The 12,157-nt window shown below is 36.7% G+C and overlaps 1 long non-coding RNA gene across 7 annotated transcripts in view; it reads left to right on the top strand.

Annotated features, from left to right (window-relative positions):
• LOC140661719 (uncharacterized) overlaps positions 1 to 12,157 on the top strand; it is a 56,237-nt gene that overhangs the window by 13,111 nt on the left and 30,969 nt on the right. For 6 of the 7 annotated variants that reach the window (XR_012045854.1, XR_012045857.1, XR_012045856.1 and 3 more), the window contains 3 exons: positions 1,686 to 1,909; positions 2,645 to 2,766; positions 3,820 to 3,927. This is a non-coding gene — a long non-coding RNA (uncharacterized lncRNA). The remainder of the gene's footprint in view (positions 1 to 1,685; positions 1,910 to 2,644; positions 2,767 to 3,819; positions 3,928 to 12,157) is intronic. The other variant, XR_012045858.1, reaches the window with a different exon arrangement.

Genomic DNA, 12,157 nt, shown 5'->3' with positions numbered 1-12,157 from the left:
TTTTATTGCCTCACTCAGATATGGATGTATCATTTCAAAGGAAATGATCCAAAAACCTTGAAATACAGCATATATGCATGTACTCTGTGTCAAGCAGCAAGACATATGGAATTGAACAAAGAAGAACAGAGCTGTGCAGCAGCCCATCTTAACAATATTTGCATGTCAGAATCTCTACTGTAGGATGTTAACACTCCAAAAATGAAATATTTTAAAAATCAGAAGAATACAATTAAGCTGATTGACTTATTTCTGTCTTTAATATTAGATCATATTTTCAGAACCCAGAATGAAAATGTTTATTTTTAGAAGCATTACCTATAAAGGAATAAGTTTTTGTAGGTTTCATAAGTCTCACAGTAAAGTGCTTCTTTAATCCAGTCAAAGTTGGTAGTAATCAAAATTCATAGCTATGTTCAAACCCTATAAAATGTTGTGATGGTCTGTTTCATGATTAGTTAGCAGATGTTAACTTTAACAGGCCTTTTTTTCTGGCACTGTAAGCTGAACAATAAGGAATTGAATAGGTCTTGAAGAAATCTCTACACAATCATGGAAGTATTCTCTTCAGATTACTATAAGGATATATTTGAAGAGAGAAAATTTGTTCCACTCCTGTTCGTTGGGTACTTAGAGGACTTAATTTTCCCTTTTCTCAGCAGTGCAATCATTTACATTCTGTATTAAGAAAGCATGATATTCCTGTTTATTGCTAAAACTTAATTGTTTTTTAAATCTTTTTAAAGTGCATTTTTGTGGAAGTCAAGGTTATTCACAGGACTTCAGTTTAAAATAAATGTCTAGATAAGTATTTCAGGCAGAACGATCGCTTGGCTTTTGTGAAGAAACTGCCTTCATTAAAAGGAATGAATGTCTATCTTCCTTCCATCCTTCTGGGAAGACAAGTTTGCTTTAATGTCATGATAGTCCAGGCCAAGTACAGATGATATTGTTTGCTCTGTCTTTGTGTGGTATTCACCTTCACAAGGATTGGAGACTCTGGATGTCTTGGGCAGGATTTTACCTGTACGTGTTTGCTAGCTTTCTGTTGGAACTTTGCAACAAATTTATCTACCAAAGCTTCAAGTGATTTTTACCTGTATAAGTGAAGTGTTTAGTTGTTGAGCTGCATTTGTATTACTTTACCTTGAACATATGATTGCTTTCAATTTTACAGTAGTTATGTCAGGAGAGAGTCAAGATCATAATTATTTCCTTCACTTTCTCCTGTTCCCTGAAACAACAAGAATGAGAGAATAAATTTTACAGGTGCTTAATGCAAGAACCTGCTGTTCCGAGTCCATTCTTAAATAAGCAACATAAAGATAAAATTACAAGCAAAAAATTTTACTCTTTGTGGATTTTTCCCTCTGAATAATATTTTAACTGAAGTAACTTTTAATGCTACATTAGGTTTACATGGCAAGGTTTTGATAATGGGGGGCTGCTTGGGTGGCCTCTGTCAGAAGAGGCCAAGGGCTGCCCTGGTGCTGGACACAGCTGGTTCCAGCTGGCTCCGCAACAGACCTGCTGCTGGCCAAAGCTTGTGCCCATCAGCAAAGCTGCACAACAGTGAGGAATGAGGGGGGGAAAAGTGCGAGAAACAATCCTGTGGAAACTGAGGTGAGAGAAGGAGGAGCGGTGAGGAGGTTCTCCAGGTGTCAAAGCAGATATTTTCCTTGCAGTCTGTGGAAGTTCTTGAAGAAACCTTGGTGGAGCAGGCGTTTCTGTGCAGTCCACGAAGAGGACCACAGCGGAATAGATACTCTCACTGCAGCCCACGGAGGACCCCACACCAAGTGGATATTTCCTGAAGGAACTGCAGCACATAGAAGGCCCACGCCAGGAGCACATTCTCCTGACAGGAACTGTTACTCATGGAGGACCTACGCTGGAGCAGGGGAAAAATGTGAGGAGGAAGGAGCAGCAGAGATGGACTGTTATGGATTGACCGCAACCCCCAATTCCTCCTCCCCCTGCACCACTCAGGGGGGAGGAAGAGGAGTTGGGAATTAAGGAGTGAAGTTGAGCCTGGGAAAAAAGGGTGTGAGATAGAGGGAAGATGTTGTTTTAATTTATCTTTGTTTCTCACTATCCAAGCTTATCTTAATTTGCAATAAATGATTTTCCCTGAGTCTGTTTTGCCCATGGTGGTAGTCGGTAAACAATCTTCCTCTCTTTATCTTGACCCACGAGCCTTTTCATCTTATTTTCTTCCTGCTGTCCTGCTGAGGAGAGGGAGTGAGAGCGCAGTTGGGTGGGCATCTGGCAGCCAGCCAAGGTCAACCCACCACAAATGCTATGAAACATGTAACAAATAAAGCTGCAATGGATCATTCCATTTAATTGATTCTGATTTGGTTGAGATTTTCTTTCACCTGAGTTGTAATTTTTAACATTCCTCTTAATTTAAACCTTAGTTGTAGTCATCAGCCATTTACTTTCCTCTATTTAATGCTGCTATTTAACCCAAAATAGAGGGTTCTATTGCCTTTTTGGGTAAGAAGTACAGTAAGAGTGTTTTTATACTCTGACTTAAAAACTTTACCTGAACTTTTAATGTTGTGACACAGTAACAGTAAGAGATAGTTAATATATAATTGTGACATACTAACTATTTATTTGTTGTTCTTTTGATGATCAGCTGTGAATAGTCGTGGTCTGGAGATCTGGGCTGGCATCAGAAACCACCACATCCCTTCAAGTTCTGCAACCAACTTATTTGAGTTAATTGAAGAAACTGAGAGGAGAACAGTTAACTCCTGTGTACGTACTGTGGGGAAGAGCCAAATTCGTTATATATTTCCCTTGATTAATATGTGTATGAAGTAATCTAAAACTGAGTAGTTGGTATACCAGCTTCGTAATTTACAGCAAACGTGCAAGTGTTATACCCTAAAAATAGTAGCAAATACATTTTTTTATATGGTGAGGTGTTTTTGTGATTGTCAAGTATACTTTTATAATGTAACATTCAGCCTTTAAAGAGTGCAAGTTGTTTACTGCCCTCCCCTGCCCCCAGCTGGTGCCTTCTGACTAATCAAGGAAGGATTCTCTAATCAGGGAAATACAGCAAGCTCTGTCTTCAAAAAACAGGACCATAAAAATAATCCTTCTAAATATTGATTTGCAATCCTAAATTAATAATTGATTTCTGATGTATTGCTAAGTCCACTAAAGTCCCTGGAAACTGATGAATGTGTTAGTTCTTCTAAGAAGCCAAGAACCTTTAATTCTCACTGAAATTTGTTTCAGAAATCTTACCCAGCGTTTGGTTTCTCTGTATATTTTTATAGAAACAATTTTCTTTTTTTCCTTGTCCAGAGTAATAGCTGATGTCAGAATTGTAAATATTCAACAATAATTATTTGAAGTACAGTACCAGATGAAATAGAATCTACAGTGAAATATTTCTTTGAAGCTGTGAAACTTGATTCTTTGTTTATTAGGGAAGTCACTGCTTTAAGTTTGTGCAGCACTTCAACAGAACTTGGAAAACACAAGGAGTAACCTAAATGAATTCTACATCCCCATTTGTCAACTCTATCTCCAGTTTGACAAAATCTGATAGACTTAAGTTGTCAGAGAGGTGGTTCAAATATTAGGCTTAATGTATGTTTTCTGCTGCATACCTAGCTGTAAATTTAATATACTGAGTACCTATTGGCTGTCATGGTGAATTTATTCTTATATTTGGATTTAATTAAGATTTTAAACCAAAAATGTTAAAACTGTTTTCTTTCACTGAATTTGAGTGTAGAAGCTATCCTTTGACATATGTTGCATCTGGGAACTGAAATCTACTGTTTCTGTCATTAGCAATTCTGGATTTGCACTGGCTGATTTACCAATCCCTAAGGGAGATAGAGTCAGAATCTGGATCTGACACCCTATATGGAGCAGGAGATTCATTCATCAGCCAGCATGGTAAGTAAAGATAATGGATTAGTTGACTGCTCAGCTTTTTAGTTAACTGAAAAATGAAAAAGTATCTTTGCATAGCAGTAATACAAACAGGCAGTTCTTAAGTGATTTTTTTTTTTTAGCAGAGAGTTATGAATTTCTCATAATAAATAGAAACAAAACAATTTTGTGACATTGATCCCATTTTATAAGAGAAATCTATCCCTCCTAGGGTTTCTTTTCAGTTATTTTAATCAGCCAAAACATACTGGTGAGCAGTAAGATCAAAAGAGTTCAAGTAATAATTTCTACAGTCTTAATTCATTTATCAAGAATGAAATAGGGCCTAAAATTTGAATCTGGAGTCCAGGTTTTATACCCTTCACTAATGTTCAGAAATACTGCCGGTACTTCACATCTAGTAACAACTTTGGCATGTGAAACTGGTCCCATAAATGCAGCAGTTACAGTATCTTAAATTGTGGGAGTGCTAGTTTCAGGAAAAAACAGAAATATTCAGCCATATAGGCTTCTACGCCCACGCAAAAGCCATTTTACATTGATATAAAGTATTCAAATAGACGGTGCAGGCAGAAATTTTTTATTTTTTCCTGACTTAATATTCTTCTATTTCCTGTCATGTCTGATTTGTAATTCTCGGTGAATGAACAGCCAGCCAGCTTTAACCTGTGAATTGCTTTGATGCTGGAGTAACCAGTTCTAGTACTGCCAGTCCCAGCAGTGAGGATTTGAGAGTCAAACCAACCGCTTGTCCTTCAGAAACACCCATGACCTGATTTGGCTTATTATATTAAGATTCCAAAGGCGGTGAATTTGGGTTCTGATTGTTTATATAGTGAGATTTGAAACACTGGAATTGACAAAGTCTTACTCTGTATCTATAACACTAGAAGATGTAACACTTTCTCTTGATCCGCTAATTGCAACAAAGGGGTTTAAGCACAAAATACTGCTGGCCATGCAATAAAATCACAAGAGTCAGTGACTTTGATTTGAAGTTTCAGATTTGATGCTTCTGAGGAGGCTTTTTGTTGACCACTTGGTAGCTGGGACTGCAAAGCTAACTGTCCTAGCAATGTGTTACTCTGTGAAATGAATGAAAAACAAGCAGTTGCTTTTGCAGTCCATGTGTAAATCCTGTCTGTGACTCATGCAGTTTAATCCATTAGAAACAAAATCTCTTGTGACTCTCTGGATGGGATACCATATGTTGCAACAGAAAGGGAGCACTTCTAGGGGAGGTATTTCAGTCTTTTTGGAAAGATGGCATTGCAGAGAAAACATAGAAAATGTGTTTTGCTTCAAATATTAGGACTTCAAAACAAAAACCAGTAATTCTTTTACATAGTTCACTGAGCTAAAGATAGTTTTGGGATTCAAGGCATCCTGTTGTTACAGGCAGTCAACCATAGTTTCCTAGTCTTACAGTGTTACTACTTGGGTATGCATTTTTGTGTGCGTGTGCACGTGTACTTGTGCTAGTTGATCCATTATGCCGTGCCCTGTAGGAGGATGGAATAATGTATGTAGAAATGATTGCTTTGTTTTCCATAATTTTGAAACATTCTTCTGTCCTGTAAAAAGGTGGAACAACAAAGTGACTGTGCAACAGCCACACACACGTTCATCCTAGCCATCCCTCTGTCTCCCGCTGCCACGCCCTTATTATTTTGATTGTCACACTGGCATGCATAATTTGCAAAAAATTACTAGTTCGTGCAGTTCTATTTTGTCCTTTTTTAGTTGTTTTTTAACTCACCTAAATAAATGAAAAACACTTACTTACCACCTGAGGTATTAAAGATATCCCAAAATTACCAGTATTAAATGAATGTGTCCTCGTTTTCTTTGGCTTATTCTAAGGGCATTTCATTACCAGATCTTGGGGTCATGCGTACAAATAATGTTCTTCCTTTTGTGGGACACTAAAACAGAAAGAGTGGAGGTAGAGTTCTGGCACAGCTTTTACAGATGTCATCCTGCCACAAAAATGCTAATCCAGATCAGGTAGATGCTTCATTCCTGTTGCGCTTTAAGTGAGAGAAGGAGGAGGAGTAGTACTCTGTATTCTCTACTAAGACAATGCAGATTAATTTCTGTGTATTTTTAAACTTGAAATCTTTCATATAATTGTGTATTTAAGTAATCAGTCTTCTATGAAAGGGAGAAAGATTATAAGCTCGCGTGCTTTTGATCACATGTGAGGTCAGAGGAAGCAAATGTGGACCTTTGGGACATGGTATCTTTCAGTTTTGGACTCTCATTCACAGGTCAAGTTTGCCCAGAGCTACCCTACACATGCCTGTTTGTGATGGTCCCTTAAGGTGACCATTACTTCAGCAGGACTTCTAGTCTATTCTTAAATATCCCTCAACCACAAATGTTGTCTGTACTTGGGGTTCAGTGATTAGAAAATGTCAACTGCAGCAGACTACGAGGACCCCGCTACTCTGTTGTCTGAATTGTATTTAAGAGTACAGTGGTTTTATGGTGCTGGGATTTTGAAAAATTAGGTTTTCATTTTTGAATTTTTAAATTGAGTTTTTAAGTGTTCTGTTGAGGTCATGTCCAGAGTGATTTCTTCATAAGATAGTGTTGTCTTTCTGAGTGTTCATGGCAGACAAATAGTGGGACTTTCCAGAGTTAACTAATCATTGATTTCAGTGAACAGATTGTGTGTTTGGTGAGGGACATTGGAATAATTGGTACTGGAAGGCAGGTTAGATGAAGTGAGGCAGAGGTGATAGAAGGAGTGGGAAAAGATGCCTAGGAGACTAGAAGAAAGGAAGGAGGGAAGAAAGAAAAGGAAGAAAAAGAATGAAGAACACTTGAAGAGCTATTGAAAGATTCTTTTCTCCAGCCATTGCTCTACTGATTTTTCTTCTGATTCTTCTCATCTCTGCTTTTAGAGAGAAATGTTGGCTAACTGTCAGAATACCTTGGGAATAACTTCTGCTGATGGGTAAATGATGAGATCCTTGAGGCCTTCATGCATCACTGCCTATAGTATGGATATAATCATGCAATGATGGAGAATCATCCAGTTTTTATCCAGTATTGATGAATTGTCAGTGAAAGAGTTCCAAGAGGTTTTGTTGTTTAGTAATAGCATATATGTAGCTATTGTTTAAATATGGATGTTTTTCCATATTTCAAATAGGTAATGAGATCCACACCCATGAAATATGTATTGGATGTAATTCGACTGGAAAGTCTCTTTATTCACTATCTAGTAACATATCTTATGCTTACAAACTAATTTCTAGTAGTTTCATGATGTTGGCCAAGCTAGTAAGCTTGGTATCAATGCAGGTCTTTGAGGTTTGTTTTTTTTTCTTATTACTAGTGATGTATTTTTACAACATTTTTTGTTTCAGTATTAATTATTTTCCAATACTGTTTTTAGAAAAGATAATAATGACTGCTTAAAGTAGGATTAGATACATTACAAAATGGACTTAGAGTAGCAATGTTATCTTGGTCATTTCAGTTTGCTACAGTAATGGAAGCAATGCGTGCTTGTTGAAGAATGTTCTCTTCTATATTCTTGATGTTATTACAAGACATCACAGTGTAATAAAGAAAGAAATTTCTAGGCACTGGTATCAGTGACATAATATTGCTAGTTGTCCAGATTGCTTTAATCCCTCTGTTTTACATTTGCTTCGTATCGTCACATTTCTGCTGCATCAGCTAAAATATTTTTCATATTTCTGGATTGAAGGATGTTATTGTTCTACATGTCTTAAATTTAGGGGAATTTACAAGACTGAGTAACAAGCTTTCAATTGAAACCAGGGCTAGGAGTGTACAGAGCTTTCGTATTAAGCCAACTCAAATGTATCGCTGGTTCATTGTTTAGAAGATTGGAGCTGTAAAAAGTTCAAGTTTTGGCTCCTACTGGTTTTAGGTTGCAAGTACTTAGCCTTAAGTATTCTGCCATCTAATTCAAGCTTATCACTCTTTGATACTTTTTCTTCTTTCACCCACTAATTCCACTGAGTTCCACTAAAAGTATGTCTAATTCAGATACTTTTTTGAAGGCTCGTTATGGATGAATGGATTCTCTTCTTATTTTACCATTGTGAGTATTCAACTTGGTAACACTGGATTTGAATAAGGAACAAAACACGCTTAGGTGAAGTAGTAACTGATAATTTTAGTTGTTCATTTAAGCAGAAAGATCATAGTTCAGATAGACCTACATTAAAATTACTGGCTAAGTAAGATACAAGACAAACCAAGAGGTTGGATTTCCAAAATTGGAGCTCATGGAATTGTAGGCAGTTTGTTTAACAACAAAGGTAACAAAAAGGAGCTACTCTTCACATAACAATGTCATAGCTCTGCACTAACAAAAAGCTGTCTGTATGCATAAATTTAATGACGTAATAAATGCTTTAATGGATTAAAAATAGTGCACGTAACTAAGTAGCCTGAGGGGAAGAAAATTTTGTGCCACTCCATGTTTAAAATGTTTTGTTTGTAATAGTGCTGGTTTTCTTTATGGCCTTGATAATTCAGGAGAATACACATTAATCTGTAACAGAAATAACTTGAGCATAAATGTTTTGGTATTGTCCTTTAATTGGCAGGACTCAAGTTGATTAATTTAAGTTTTAGATTTATCAATAGTGAGAAGGTTCACATGGTGAGAGAGATTATCTTTTACAGGAATTTATACGTTGAAACTTACCCAAAAAAGGGGAGGGTAAATATGATGATTTATCTTTGGAGCATGCAGGAGGGCCAAGCCAAACCTGCATCTTCTCATACGTAGTTGGACATGTTACAATGTAAGGATTTGGAGCACTTTTATACCTGCTAAGGCAGGGTGCCTGCGAAAAATGTCCTGCTTTCTCCCCACTATTTCTTCATCCAAGAAGCCCTTTTTAGACTATTTGACAAAAGTGAATGTGTAACTTAATTCAGGAACAGCATCAGATGACACACAGGCTGTCATATGTTAGTTAAAAAAAAAAGAAAAATAGTTACCATAACAACTGATTCACCACTTGTATTTCTGAGAGAGAGAATATCTTAAAAGCAAATGTAATAGGTCAGTCACATGCATGTTGGTAGTGTTTTCAGTGAAAAAGCATGAAACGCTTTTTCACAGGTGGCAAGAATTCTTTTTTTTCTTACTCAAGTAAGATTTCGATCTCAAAAATAAGATTATGCTTCTTAGATGATCATGTCCATTACTGGAAGCAGCAGCAGCAGCTAAGTATGTTTAAAAACAACAAACCTCCCCCCCCCCCCCCCCCCGAATACTTGATTTCTAATCATATTAGGGAATACTCTGTCTGGACAGCTTACCAGACAGAATCTGTATTAAACAATGGAATAACAACACTATTGGGTGCCTTTTTTTTTTCCCCTTAATGATTTTTTTTTTTTTCATCTTGAAGACTCAGTACAATCTATTTATATTTTTGAGTCATTGTTGAGGACCTGGGACCTGATTCTGCTCATGTTTGAAGTCAATAGGAGTTTTTACCTTTGACATCTGTGTTTGCATGATCAAGCCTTAACATGATTTATTTTATATTTTCTGTCAGCTTCTCTGAGCTAACTTCAAAGCCCACTTCCCCATCCATGTTTTCTACTTCTCCACTGAAGCCCGTAGTGCTAAAACTCTTGACATCATCAGTAGTGGTAGCCTGAGGATCATCAAAGACTTCTTTGAAGACTTGTTAGTAATTTCCACTACAGACAAATATTCTGCTGAAAAAAAGGGTTTGACTCTACCCCCTCTTTCCTGCGGGCAGTGATAAATAAAGAATTTCTGCGAAATTAGATTATTTTAAATCTGTCGTTTCATATGTTCTCCTGGGTTGGGGCAAGGGGAAACTGCAGCTATAATTAGGTTTCTCCTCTGTTTTATTATTTAGTTTTGTTATTATCTGCCCTGCGTTTCAGCTAGCAGTTTCCGCTTCTTTTAGCTGATATTTATTGTAATTTTGATCATTTTATCTAGAATTTTATGTGAACCCATCACTGTAGTAATTACGGTATTTCAAAAGTAAAGAAGCCTGACTTCTCCACACATGACATGGAAAAAGAAATACTAGGTTTTGGACTCATGTAAATTAGAGTCATTTAGGGAGAAATAATTTTTCATTAGCAACAATGTGTACATTTAGTATCTAAACTGTCTACAATAACTTCATTTTCTTAAGTTTGTCTTTTAGTTCTCTTAAAGGTCTGAAAAGACACTTAGTTGGCTATAGTAAGGAGAATCTGTTAGAGCCCAGTTAGGCATTTCACTGATGTGCAGTCCTTCCTGAGAATCACTGCTTCCCGTTGATTTCTCAGCACCACAAGGCAGTTGCTTGAAAGAATGAATTAGTCTTAGTGTATACAAGTTCTGTGAATTTAAATGTACTCATTTAACTCCCTTGAGACAAGCGTCAGGACAAGAGACACAATATAATTACATGGCCAGAGCACACTATCTCGTGGTTATCTGTAGTGTCTCAAGAGATCTCTGTTGCATTCTCTGGAACACAGGGCAGTTATGTAGTATTTCACTCTTCGTCTCAGGAGATTTTGAAGTGATGCTAGTAACAGAATTGCAGCATCTGCCTCTTCCACTGCAGTTTCTTTTAACGTTGCTGAAAATGACACTGGTTAGGTTTATAAGTCCACAGATTGACCAATCTTAATATTTTAAAAATAATAGGGGAAATCTGCATTCTAAATATTTACATGCATTTTAAATCTACTACACAAATAATAATGAAAAGATTATATTAATGAACCTAAAAGAAAGATGTTGAATGTTTCCTCAGCTGCCTGTGTAGCAGCTGGAGTAAAATATTACTAATGCTCATCCCAGATCTTTGTTGTATTGCCAGGGTTTTACATGAACATTTAAAAAAAAATTGGCATCAGAAGCACTGTTACAGGTACCTACAGAAATTACTGTGTTTATTTTGAGTCTTTTTGCTGTATGTGCACAGTAACCTTTACAAATTTGAGGGATACTTTACATAACAAAACTGTGTACAAATTTTTTAAAAAATAATATTAGGAGGGAAAAGTTAGAGTGGTACCCTGTACATTTGACAAGAACGGGTATAGGGGTAAACTGACTTTGCTGTGCACAACTGTGCATCATCTGAGACTAGAAACAAGTTTCGTGAGCCCCATACGGCTGTCTCATATCATCCTTTTATGTATGTGAGAATATTTTGTAGCTTTTATTTGCTCTCTTTTCTCACTTCTGATGGACCTCTCCCTCTGGTGGAAAAACATGTCATTTCCAGACGTTAAAGCAATTGTTGTGTATGTCCCTAAAAGTAGGAATAGATATAAAAGAAAAACTATCACCACTATCCATAATTATTTTTTGGCTTTGAGGAGGAAAAAGACCAATGGGTGAATCTGCTGTATTGACAAATGAGCTAACAGATGATGAAAGGGAAAAAAGAATACTAAAGCTGGGAACTTCAGTTGACCGATACCTCGGGGAAAAAATTCAGTGCGAAAAAGCAAAGCCATGGTCATCTAAACTCTTAGTTTTTAAATTCGTGTGAAACTTCAGCATAGTAATTTTGTCAGAGTTCAGTAATTTCAAGATTTCAATAACTCATGTGAATGTGGGTTTATAAAATCTGATCGCAAAGATTGTCCTCTGGCAGATAGGTACGTTTTTGTTGCTGTTTCAGTGCAACAGGGTGAGCTTTTTCACTGAACATTAGATAGATAGTCACAAAACTGTATCTTAAGATAAGCTTATGTTCTTGTAGATTTTAGTTTCTTCTTGCTGGACCATCTTTTGGATTTTTGCTGGACTGTGTCCTGTAACATTTGCTGGTGTTAAACAGAGTTCTCTCTGCAAGGATTGTACTTTTTGAGGAATGAGTTCCATTGCAGTCAAACTTAGCTGTATTGACTCCTCAATCTCAGTTCAGCAAAGTCTTTCATAAACCAGCTAAGATGTTTTAAAGACAATGAGTTCTCAGCATATTTTTACACATTCTGCATGTGGTAGCTTGTGTGGATGAATAATCTCGTTTGTATTTTACTCAAGGTTTATATTGCAATGAATGTTTAAAAAAAAAAAAAGGATATGCTAAGCTGGAGTACACTTTCTTGTATTTCTATAGGGAGAATATTGAAGAAGAGTATAAAGTATTTATAGAGGAGGGTGCAGCCTAGCTGGAGGTAAAATCCTAAGGAGGACAGTTCGTTAAGTGATTCTTTTACAAAAACCATCAAAGGTATA

Source organism: Ciconia boyciana, chromosome 19 (genome assembly GCF_034638445.1).
Source record: "Ciconia boyciana chromosome 19, ASM3463844v1, whole genome shotgun sequence".
Taxonomy (NCBI): Eukaryota; Metazoa; Chordata; class Aves; order Ciconiiformes; family Ciconiidae; genus Ciconia; species Ciconia boyciana.
Note: the sequence above shows the minus strand (reverse complement) of the source record. Positions and strands in the feature narration are given on the sequence as shown.